Source organism: Bombina bombina, chromosome 2 (genome assembly GCF_027579735.1).
Source record: "Bombina bombina isolate aBomBom1 chromosome 2, aBomBom1.pri, whole genome shotgun sequence".
NCBI lineage: Eukaryota > Metazoa > Chordata > Amphibia > Anura > Bombinatoridae > Bombina > Bombina bombina.
In genome coordinates, this window is record NC_069500.1 from 8,464,934 (window position 1) to 8,478,126 (window position 13,193).

A 13,193-nucleotide genomic window follows, 5' to 3' on the forward strand; every position below is an offset into this window, starting at 1 on the left:
GTCTGTCCTCAGTTCTGCTTCCCAAATTGCCCGTTCTCATAAGTCTAACAAGGAAGATACATTGGGACTTTCTGAGGGTGAAATCTCAGATTCGGACAGTATAATTCCTTCTTCTGAGACTGAAATGGTATCCTTCAGATTTAAGCTTGAACACCTTTGTGTATTGTTAAAGGAGGTTTTAGCTACTTTAGATGACTCCAATACCACTGTCGTCACTCCTAAGAAATCTAGTAAAATAATAGTTTCTTTGATGAACCTTCCACTTTGGAGGTTTTTCCTGTGCCGGACCGGGTTAGGGAGATTATCTCACAGGAATGGGAGAAACCAGGGGTGTCCTTTTCCTCATCTCCCATTTTTAAGAAAATGTTTCCTGTCAAGGACTCCATTAAAGACCCTTGGTATACTGTACCCAAAGTTGAAGGGGACATTTCCACTCTGGCTAAAAGAACCACTATTCCTATTGAGGATAGCTGCTCTTTTAAGGATCCGATGGACAAGAAGTTGAAGGCTTATTTGAAAAAGATTTATGTTCATCAAGGTCTCCAATGGCAACCTGCGGTGTGTATTGCCACCGTGACTAGTGCGGCATCTTATTGGTTCGATGGCTTGTCTGATTCTCTTCAAGTAGAGACTTCCTTGGATGAAATTCAGGATAGGATTAAAGCTCTTATGTTGGCCAATTCCTTTATCACAGATGCCATTTTACAGGTTGTTGGATTAGGAGATAAAACTTCTAGTTTTTCTGTCCTAGCCCGCAGGGCGTTATTGTTGAAATCCTGATCTGCGGACGTTTCCTCTAAAGTCAAGCTTCTGGTGATTCCTTACAAGGGCAAAACCTTGTTTGGACCCGGTTTGGCAGAAATTATCTCTGATATTACGGGTGGAAAAGGGTCTTTTCTACCTCAAGATAAGAAGAATAGGCCTAAAGGATGTCAGAGTAATTTTTGTTCCTTACTTAACTTCAGAGGAAAGCCTTCCCCTTCTTCCAAGCAGGAACAATCCAAGTCTACTTGGAAAACCAATCAGTCTTGGAACAAGGGGAAACAATCAAAGAAACCCACAGCTGATTCCAAATCAGCATGAAGGGTTTACTCCCGATCCGGGATCGGATCAGATGGGAGGCAGACTTTCTCAGTTCTCTCAAGCCTGGATGTGAGATGTCCCAGATCCCAGGACATAGTATCCCAGGGTTACAAATTAGAATTCAAGACTTTTCCTCCCAAAGGCCGATTCCTTCTCTCAAGATTATCTGCAGACCAGATAAAGAGAGAGGCGTTCTTGAAATGTATACAACATCTTTCCTCCCTGGGAGTGATAGTTCCAGTTCCAGTGCAGGAACAGGGTCTCGGCTTCTACTCCAACCTATTTGTGGTTCCCAAAAAAGAGGTAACTTTCCGTCCCATTCTCGACTTGAAGTGTCTAAATAAGTTTCTCAAAGTTCCACCCTTCAAGATGGAGACTATATGCTCCATTCTTCCTTTATTACAAGAGGATCAGTTCATGACAACCACAGACCTGCGTATTTTCATGTTCCTATTCACAGGGACTATCACAGATTCTTGAGATTTGCCTTTATGGACAAACATTTCCAGTTTGTGGACCTTTCATTTGGTCTAGCCACAGCTCCCAGAATTTTTTCAAAGGTCATCCGTTCTCGTGGAATTGCTGTGGCACCCTACCTGGACGACATATTGGTTCAGGCGACATCTTTTCAACAAGCAAAAGCTTACACAGAGATATTGTTGTCTTTTCTTCGTTCCCACGGATGGAATGTGAATCTGGGAAAAAGCTCCCTTTCCCCTGCTATAAAAGTAGTGTTCTTAGAGACCATAATAGATTCTCTATTGATGAAGATTTTTCTGACAGAGGTCAGAAAAAACAAAATAATTTCCTCTTTCCTCTCTCTTCAGGCTACTGCTCATCCTTCAGTGGCTGAATGTATGGAGGTAATCGGTCTGATGGTGGCTTCCATGGACATCATTCCTTTTGCTCGATTCCATTTGAGAGCTCTCCAGTTGTGCATGCTCAGACAATGGAATGGCGACCATGCGGATCTACCTCAGACAATAGAGTTAGATCAGTCATCAAGGGATTCTCTCCCGTGGTGGATTTCTCAGGAACATCTGTCTCAGTGCACATGCTTTCGGAGACCTTCCCGGTTGATAATGACCATGGACGCCAGCCTGCTGGGCTGGGGAGCAGTCTAGAACTTGTTAAAAGCTCAGGAGGAGTCTTCTCTTCCCATCAACATCTTGAAATTGAGGGCGATTTACAATGCTTTATTGGCTTGGCCTCAGTTGTCCTCAGCCCAGTTTATCAGGTTCCAGTCAGACAATATAACCTCTGTAGCTTACATCAATTACCAGGGAGGAACTCTACGTTCCTTAGCCATGAAGGAGGTTACTATTCTTTAGTAGGCAGAGATCCACAATTTCTGCCATCCACATTCCAGGAGAAGACAACTGGGAAGCGGATTTTCTGAGCAGACAGACTTTTCATCCCGGGGAGTGGGAACTCCATCCGGAGGTGTTTTCCAGCTTAGTCCTCAAATGGGGGGTGCCAGAGTTAGATCTGATGGCGTCCCGTCAGAACGCCAAGCTTCCAAGGTACGGCTCAGGGTCAAGAGATCCGCAGGCGGTTCTGATAGATGCTCTGGCAGTTCCTTGGGTTTTCAGGTTGGCATACCTGTTTACTCTGTTTGCTCTCCTTCCACAAGTCACTGCTCATATTAGCGTTGGTTATTCTAATAGCCCCTGCGTGGCCTCGCAGGATCTGGTTTGCAGAGCTAGTGGAGATGTCATCTCTCCCACCTTGGAGACTACCTATGAGGAAGGATCTCCTGATTCAGGGTCCCTCCCTTCATCCAAATCTTATTTCTCTGAAGCTGACTGCTTGGAGATTGAACGCTTAATTCTGTCTAAGCGTGGTTTTTCTGATTCGGCCATTGAGATCATGATTCAGGCTTGCAAGCCTGTTACTAGAAAGATTTACCATAAGATATGGAGTAAATATCTTTATTGGTGTGAATCCAAGGGCTACTCTTGGAGTAGAATTAGAATTCCTAGAAATTAGAAATATTTTCTTTAGGAAGGCCTGGAGAAGGGATTGTCAGTCAGTACCCTGAAGGGTCACATTTCTGCTTTATCATTTTTACTACAGGCCTTGGTCAAAATCAGGCCTGTCTTTAAGTCTGTTGCTCCTCCTTGGAGCCTTAACCTTAAAGATTTACAGCTGGCCCTGTTTGAGTTGTTGCATTTCATAGACATTAAGTTGTTATCTTGGAAGGTTTTGTTTCTTGTTGCTATCTTTTCTGCTCGAAGAGTCTCGGAACTCTCAGCTCTGCAGAGTGTTTTCCCTTATCTTATTTTTCATGCCGATAAGGCGGTTCTTCATACTAAGTTAGGTTTCCTTCCTAAGGTTGTTTCTAATAGAAATATCAATCAGGAAATTGTTGTTCCCTCTCTGTGTCCTAATCCTTCTTCTTCCAAAAGAACGTTTGTTACACAATTTGGATGTTGTATGTGCTCTTAAATTCTACTTACAGGCGACTAAGGATTTTTGCCAGTCCTCTGCCCTCTTTGTCTGTTTCTCTGGGAAACGTAAAGGTCAGAAAGCTACTGCTACTACTCTTTCTTTTTGGTTACAAAGTATAATTTGTTTGGCTTATGAGACTGCTGGACAGCAGCCTCCTGAGAGAATTACGACTCATTTCACAAGAGCTGTTTCCTCTTCTTGGGCTTTCAAAAATTAAGCTTCTGTGGAAAAAATTTGCAAGGCTGCAACTTGGTCTTCTCTACATACTTTTTCCAAATTTTATACTTTTGCCTTGGCTGAGGCTTCGTTTAGGAGAAATGTTCTTCAAGTGGTGGTGCCTTCAGTTTAGGACTGCCTGTCTTGTCCCTCCCTATTTATCTGTGTCCTCTAGCTTGGATATTGGTTCCCAACAGTAATTACTCAAGCCATGGACTCACCATAACAAAATTTATACTTACCTGCTATATGTATTTATTTCCGGATATGGTGGGTCCACGGCCCCACCCTTTATTTTAAGACAGTTGTTCTTTTGACTATAACCTCAGGCACCTCTATACCTTTTGTTACTCCTTTTTCTTCATTTCCCTTTGGTCGAATGACTGGGGGTTGTGGGTAAGGGAGTGATACTTAGCAATCCGTGGACTCACCATATCCGGAAAGAAACACATTTATCAGGTATACATAAATTTAGTTTTTTAAAAATTTTTATTAAAAAAAAATCCAATTTTTTTTTTAGCAAACTGGGTACTGGCAGATAGCTGCCAGTACCCACAATGGCGACAAATAGGAAGAGCGGGGAGGGTTAGAGAGCTGTTTGGGGGGGGGGATCAGGGAGGCTGGGGCTAAGGGGCGATCTAACACTGCATTATAAATACATTTTTAAAAAAATGGCTTTTATTTTAGTACTGGAAGACTTTCTGCCAGTACTAAAGATGGCGGTGACAATTGTGAGTTGGGGGAGGGAAGAGAGCTGTTTGAGGGGGGTCAGGGAGGGATCAGGAGGTGGAATGTGTCAGGTGGGAGGCTGATTTCTACACTAAAGCTACAATTAACCCTACAAACTACCTAATTAACCCCTTCACTGCTGGGCATAATACAAATGTTGTGCGCAGTGGCATTTAGCGGCCTTCTAATTACCAAAAAGCAACGCTAAAGCCATATATGTCTGCTATTTCTGAACAAAGGGGATCCCAGAGAAGCATTTACAACCAGTTGTGCCATAATTGCACAAGCTATTTGTAAATAATTTCAGCGAGAAACCTAAAGTTAGTGAAAAAGTAAAAAAAAAATTATTTGATCACATTTGGCGTTGAAATGGTGGCATAAAATATACCAAAATGTGCCTAGATCAATACTTTGGGTTGTCTACTAAAAAAACATAATTTATGTAAGAACTTACCTGATAAATTCATTTCTTTCATATTGGCAAGAGTCCATGAGCTAGTGATGTATGGGTTATACAATCCTACCAGGAGGGGCAAAGTTTCCCAAACCTCAAAATGCCTATAAATACACCCCTCACCACACCCACAATTCAGTTTAACGAATTGCCAAGTAGTGGGGTGATAAAGAAAGGAGTAAAAAAGCATCAACAAAGGAATTTGTAAATAATTGTGCTTTATACAAAAAATCATAACCACCATAAAAAGGGTGGGTCTCATGGACTCTTGCCAATATGAAAGAAATTAATTTATCAGGTAAATTCTTACATAAATTATGTTTTCTTTCATGTAATTGGCAAGAGTCCATGAGCTAGTGACGTATGGGATATCAAATACCCAAGATGTGGAACTCCACACAAGAGTCACTAGAGAGGGAGGGATAAAATAAAAACAGTCATTTTCCGCTGAAAAAAATAAATCCACAACCCAAAATATAAGTTTATTCTCATAATGAAAAGAAAAAACTCAAACATAAGCAGAGGAATCAAACTGAAAGAGCTGCCTGAAAATCTTTTCTACCAAAATCAAAACAGATATCCAATAAAGAGGCGCCAACAGATGATATAAATAATAAAAACTAGTGATAATAGTGATAAAATAAATAATAATAAAAAAGATAAAATATTTTGCAGCTATGTGGCAGTGTCCACACAATAATTTCCGGACAGCCAAATTGAAAGTCCAGCTATATATATATATATATATATATATATATATATATATATATATATATATATATATATATATATATATATATATATATAAAATAAAAAGAAATAAGAGTTAATTATTTGAAAAATGAGTGATAGTGAAAAATAAATAAATAAAATATTTTGCGGATATGTGGCAGTGTTCACACAATAATTTTCAAGCAACCAGAATTATAACAAAGCGTAAACAATAAAGAAAAAATGTATAGCAATGTCCACACGATGATTTCATAAATTAAATAAAAAATAAAGTATTTTACGGATATGTGGCAGTGTCCACACAATAATTTTCAAGCAACCAAAATTAAACAAAGTATGAACGATAAATGACGGATATGTAGCAGAGCCCACAGAATGATTTCCAGGCAGCTCCTCTGGTGTGTCGTGCCCTGACACGGGAAGAGGATCTAAAACAGAAGAGACAGAGGGCGCCACAGAGCAGATAAATGAGGGTAAAACGTGAAGCAATGTATACGTGGCAAGTATCCTACTCACTTGATAGTAAGCACTGATATGCAATACAAGCAGACCGAGTCCAAAAAGTCGCTCGGCAGACTCCCCAGGCACCTGGAACAGACAATCGCTGTTGTACCTGCAACAAGAGCATCAAGGAGCAGTGGGGTTCCCAAGAAACTTCTTTGCTGTTTAGCAGCTGCTGTTAAATGAAAATGCAGTCTCTGCTAGTTTTAGCAGCAGCAAGTAGAGCAACAGTGCAATGAACGTCAAGCACAGTGTGATAGATGCTTCAGGAATAACCAGGAGCGCAGCAGCAATGTAACAAAATCACAAAAGTTTATTACAGCTTAAAAGCATATAAAAACAAGCAACGCGTTTCTCCGTGTCCCAGCACGGTTTCATCAGGCTATGAAGCATTCCTGAAGCATCTATCACACTGTGCTTGACGTTCATTGCACTGTTGCTCTACTTGCTGCTGCTAAAACTAGCAGAGACTGCATTTTCATTTAACAGCAGTTGCTAAACAGCAAAGAAGTTTCTTGGGAACCCCACTGCTCTTTAATTCTCTTGTTGCCGGTACAACAGGGATTGTCTGTTCCAGGTGCCTGGGGAGTCTGCCGAGCGACTCTTTGGACTCGGTCTGCTTGTATTGCATATCAGTGCTTACTATCAAGTGAGTAGGATACTTGCCACGTATACATTGCTTCACGTTTTACCCTCATTTATCTGCTCTGTGGCGCCCTCTGTCTCTTCTGTTTAGATTTTCTACCAAAAGCTGCTTCAGAAGAAGCAAATACATCAAAACGGTAGAATTTAGTAAATGTATGCAAAGAAGACCAAGTTGCTGATTTGCAAATCTGATCAACTGAAGCTTCATTCTTAAAAGCCCACAAAGTAGAGACTGATCTAGTAGAATGAGCTGTAATTCTCTGAGGCGGGGCCTGACCTGACTCCAAATAAGCATGAAGAGTCAAAAGCTTTAACCAAGATGCCAAGGAAATGGCAGAAGCCTTCTGACCTTTCCAAGAACCAGAAAATATAACAAATAGACTAGAAGTCTTCCTGAAATCTTTAGTAGCTTCAACATAATATTTCAAAGCTCTTACAACATTCAAAGAATGTAAGGATCTCTCCAAAGAATTCTTAGGATTAGGAAACAACGAAGGGACAACAATTTCTCTACTAATGTTGTTAGAATTCACAACTTTAGGTAGAAATTTAAATGAAGTCCACAAAACTGCCTTATCCTAATGGAAAATCAGAAAAGGAGATTCACAAGAAAGAGCAGATAATTCAGAAACTCTTCTAGCAGAAGAGATGGCCAAAAGGAATACAACTTTCCAAGAAAGTAGTTTAATGTCCAAAGAATGCATAGGCTCAAACGGAGGAGCCTGTAAAGCCTTCAGAACCAAATTAAGACTCCAAGGAGGAGAGATTGATTAATTAACAGGCTTGATACGAACCAAAGCTTGTACAAAACAATGAATATCAGGAAGACTAGCAATCTTTCTGTGAAATAAAACAGAAAGAGCAGAGATTTGTCCCTTCAAGGAACTTGCAGACGAACCTTTATCCAAACCATCCTAAAGAAACTGTAAAATTCTAAGAATTCTAAAAGAATGCAAGGAGAATTTATGAGAAGAACACCATGAAATGTAAGTCTTCCAAACTCGATAATAAATCTTCCTAGAAACAGATTTACGAGCCTAAAACATAGTATTAATCACTGACACAGAGAAACCTCTATGACTAAGCACTAGGCATTCAATTTCCATACCTTCAAATTTAATGATTTGAGATTCTGATGGAAAAAAGGACCTTGAGATAGAAGGTCTGGCCTTAATGGAAGTGACCAAGGTTGGCAACTGGACATCCGAACAAGATCCGCATACCAAAACCTGTGAGGCCATGCTGGAGCCACCAGCAACACAAATGATTGTTCCATGATGATCTTGGAAATCACTCTTGGAAGAAGAACCAGATGCGGGAAGATATAAGCAGGTTGGTAACACCAAGGAACTGCTAATGCATCCACCGCTTCCGCCTGAGGATCCCTGGACCTGGACAGGTACCTGGGTAGTTTCCTGTATAGATGGGACGCCATCAGATCTATTTCTGGAAGACCCCACATCTGAACAATCTGAGAAAACACATCTGGATGGAGCGACCATTCCCCTGGATGTAAAGTCTGACAGCTGAGATAATCCGTTTCCTAATTGTCTATTCCTGGGATATGAACCGCAGAAATTAGACAGGAGCTGGATTCCGCCCAAGCAAGTATCCAAGATACTTCTTTCATAGCCTGGGGACTGTGAGTCCCACCCTGATGATTGACATAAGCCACAGTTGTGATATTGTCTGTCTGAAAACAAATGAACGGTTCTCTCTTCAACAGAGGCCAAATCTGAAGAGCCCTGAAAATAGCACAGAGTTCTAAAATATTCATTGGTAACCTCGCCTCTTGAGATTTCCAAACCCCTTGTGCTGTCAGAGATCCCCAGACAGCTCCCCAACCTGAAAGACTCGCATCTGTTGTAATCAAAGTCCAGGTTGGACGAACAAAAGAGGCCCCTTGAACAATATGATGTATCCAAGGGCCAGCACTCCTGCAAATAGTGCACGTGAAGACTGGGGTGAAACTGCCTAACCCCACCAGTGATTCGGTAAACATGAAATGTCCACAGCACTGTATATATTAAATGTTTCCTTTATTCAGACATATATAAAACAGCAACGTTTCGTGACTGTGTGTCACTTAATCCTGCTATACTTAGCTTAACACAGGTTTCTACTTTTAAACTTTCATTTTTCGCGCCAGTCAGTCTGTGATTGTACTCTGGCACCACCTTGTGGTTCTCTTGTGTAATTACTGGTTAATCTGTGAAGCAAGTCATCTAAAAACAGTAATATAGCAACAATGACATAAAGTGCAAGATGTAGCAAATTTTTTTCCCATGTATACACAATATAACTACTTACTTAAAACAGTTTATATTATAGATACATTATTACAACAGTTCGTGAAGTTTTGTCATCTAAATTGTAGCCAAAATTAAGGTATATCGAAAATAGCAAGATAGGTCAAAAACAGAATTTATGTTTACCTGATAAATTACTTTCTCCAACGGTGTGTCCGGTCCACGGCGTCATCCTTACTTGTGGGATATTCTCCTCCCCAACAGGAAATGGCAAAGAGCCCAGCAAAGCTGGTCACATGATCCCTCCTAGGCTCCGCCTTCCCCAGTCATTCGACCGACGTAAAGGAGGAATATTTGCATAGGAGAAACCATATGATACCGTGGAGACTGTAGTTAAAGAAAATAAATTATCAGACCTGATTAAAAAACCAGGGCGGGCCGTGGGCCGGACACACCGTTGGTGAAAGTAATTTATAAGGTAAACATAAATTCTGTTTTGTCCAACATAGGTGTGTCCGGTGCACGGCGTCATCCTTACTTGTGGGAACCAATACCAAAGCTTTAGGACACGGATGAAGGGAGGGAGCAAATCAGGTCACCTAGATGGAAGGCACCACGGCTTGCAAAACCTTTCTCCCAAAAATAGCCTCAGAAGAAGCAAAAGTATCAAATTTGTAAAATTTAGTAAAAGTGTGCAGTGAAGACCAAGTCGCTGCCTTACATATCTGATCAACAGAAGCCTCGTTCTTGAAGGCCCATGTGGAAGCCACAGCCCTAGTAGAATGAGCTGTGATTCTTTCAGGAGGCTGCCGTCCGGCAGTCTCGTAAGCCAATCTGATGATGCTTTTAATCCAAAAAGAGAGAGAGGTAGAAGTTGCTTTTTGACCTCTCCTTTTACCAGAATAAACAACAAACAAAGAAGATGTTTGTCTAAAATCCTTTGTAGCATCTAAATAGAATTTTAGAGCACGAACTACATCCAAATTGTGCAACAAACGTTCCTTCTTTGAAACTGGATTCGGACACAAAGAAGGCACGACTATCTCCTGGTTAATGTTTTTGTTAGAAACAACTTTCGGAAGAAAACCAGGTTTAGTACGTAAAACCACCTTATCTGCATGGAACACCAGATAAGGAGGAGAACACTGCAGAGCAGATAATTCTGAAACTCTTCTAGCAGAAGAAATTGCAACCAAAAACAAAACTTTCCAAGATAATAACTTAATATCAACGGAATGTAAGGGTTCAAACGGAACCCCCTGAAGAACTGAAAGAACTAAATTGAGACTCCAAGGAGGAGTCAAATGTTTGTAAACAGGCTTGATTCTAACCAGAGCCTGAACAAAGGCTTGAACATCTGGCACAGCTGCCAGCTTTTTGTGAAGTAACACAGACAAGGCAGAAATCTGTCCCTTCAAAGAACTTGCAGATAATCCTTTCTCCAAATCTTCTTGAAGAAAGGATAGAATCTTAGGAATTTTTACCTTGTCCCAAGGGAATCCTTTAGATTCACACCAACAGATATATTTTTTCCATATGTTGTGGTAGATTTTTCTAGTTACAGGCTTTCTGGCCTGAACAAGAGTATCAATGACAGAATCTGAGAACCCTCGCTTTGATAAGATCAAGCGTTCAATCTCCAAGCAGTCAGTTGGAGTGAGACCAGATTCGGATGTTCGAACGGACCTTGAACAAGAAGGTCTCGTCTCAAAGGTAGCTTCCATGGTGGAGCCGATGACATATTCACCAGGTCTGCATACCAAGTCCTGCGTGGCCACGCAGGAGCTATCAAGATCACCGATGCCCTCTCCTGATTGATCCTGGCTACCAGCCTGGGGATGAGAGGAAACGGCGGGAATACATAAGCTAGTCTGAAGGTCCAAGGTGCTACTAGTGCATCTACTAGAGTCGCCTTGGGATCCCTGGATCTGGACCCGTAGCAAGGAACCTTGAAGTTCTGACGAGAGGCCATCAGATCCATGTCTGGAATGCCCCACAATTGAGTAATTTGGGCAAAGATTTCCGGATGGAGTTCCCACTCCCCCGGATGAAATGTCTGACGACTCAGAAAATCCGCTTCCCAATTTTCCACTCCTGGGATGTGGATTGCAGACAAGTGGCAGGAGTGAGTCTCCGCCCAGTGAATGATTTTGGTCACTTCTTCCATCGCCAGGGAACTCCTTGTTCCCCCCTGATGGTTGATGTACGCAACAGTCGTCATGTTGTCTGATTGAAACCGTATGAACTTGGCCTTTGCTAGCTGAGGCCAAGCCTTGAGAGCATTGAATATCGCTCTCAGTTCCAGAATATTTATCGGGAGAAGAGATTCTTCCCGAGACCAAAGACCCTGAGCTTTCAGGGGTCCCCAGACCGCGCCCCAGCCCACCAGACTGGCGTCGGTCGTGACAATGACCCACTCTGGTCTGCGGAAGCTCATCCCCTGTGACAGGTTGTCCAGGGACAGCCACCAACGGAGTGAATCTCTGGTCCTCTGATCTACTTGTATCGTCGGAGACAAGTCTGTATAGTCCCCATTCCACTGACTGAGCATGCACAGTTGTAATGGTCTTAGATGAATTCGCGCAAAAGGAACTATGTCCATTGCCGCTACCATCAAACCTATTACTTCCATGCACTGCGCTATGGAAGGAAGAGGAACAGAATGAAGTATTTGACAAGAGTTTAGAAGTTTTGATTTTCTGGCCTCTGTCAGAAAAATCCTCATTTCTAAGGAGTTTATTATTGTTCCCAAGAAGGGAACCCTTGTTGACGGAGATAGCGAACTTTTTTCTACGTTCACTTTCCACCCGTGAGATCTGAGAAAGGCCAGGACAATGTCCGTGTGAGCCTTTGCTTGTGGAAGGGACGACGCTTGAATCAGAATGTCGTCCAAGTAAGGTACTACTGCAATGCCCCTTGGTCTTAGCACCGCTAGAAGGGACCCTAGTACCTTTGTGAAAATTCTTGGAGCAGTGGCTAATCCGAACGGAAGTGCCACAAACTGGTAATGCTTGTCCAGGAATGCGAACCTTAGGAACCGATGATGGTCCTTGTGGATAGGAATATGTAGATACGCATCCTTTAAATCCACCGTGGTCATGAATTGACCTTCCTGGATGGAAGGAAGAATTGTTCGAATGGTTTCCATTTTGAACGATGGAACCTTGAGAAACTTGTTTAGGATCTTGAGATCTAAGATTGGTCTGAATGTTCCCTCTTTTTTGGGAACTACGAACAGATTGGAGTAGAACCCCATCCCTTGTTCTCCTAATGGAACAGGATGAATCACTCCCATTTTTAACAGGTCTTCTACACAATGTAAGAATGCCTGTTTTTTTATGAGGTCTGAAGACAATTGAGACCTGTGGAACCTCCCCCTTGGGGGAAGCCCCTTGAATTCCAGAAGATAACCTTGGGAGACTATTTCTAGTGCCCAAGGATCCAGAACATCTCTTGCCCAAGCCTGAGCGAAGAGAGAGAGTCTGCCCCCCACCAGATCCGGTCCCGGATCGGGGGCCAACATCTCATGCTGTCTTGGTAGCAGTGGCAGGTTTCTTGGCCTGCTTTCCTTTGTTCCAGCCTTGCATTGGCCTCCAGGCTGGCTTGGCTTGAGAAGTATTACCCTCTTGCTTAGAGGACGTAGCACTTGGGGCTGGTCCGTTTCTGCGAAAGGGACGAAAATTAGGTTTATTTTTGGCTTTGAAAGACCTATCCTGAGGAAGGGCATGGCCCTTGCCCCCAGTGATATCAGAGATAATCTCTTTCAAGTCAGGGCCAAACAGCGTTTTCCCCTTGAAAGGAATGTTAAGCAATTTGTTCTTGGAAGACGCATCCGCTGACCAAGATTTTAGCCAAAGCGCTCTGCGCGCCACAATAGCAAAACCAGAATTTTTCGCCACTAACCTAGCCAATTGCAAAGTGGCGTCTAGGGTGAAAGAATTAGCCAATTTGAGAGCACGAATTCTGTCCATAATCTCCTCATAAGAAGAAGAATTATTATTGAGCGCCTTTTCTAGCTCATCGAACCAGAAACACGCTGCTGTAGTGACAGGAACAATGCATGAAATTGGTTGTAGAAGGTAACCTTGCTGAACAAACATCTTTTTAAGCAAACCCTCTAATTTTTTATCCAT

At 42.1% G+C, this 13,193-nt stretch overlaps 1 protein-coding gene across 1 annotated transcript in view; it reads right to left on the minus strand.

The window, feature by feature from the left end:
• Positions 1 to 13,193, minus strand: part of GGT6 (gamma-glutamyltransferase 6) — a 68,416-nt gene that overhangs the window by 15,052 nt on the left and 40,171 nt on the right. The gene's annotated exons all lie outside the window — the stretch shown is intronic.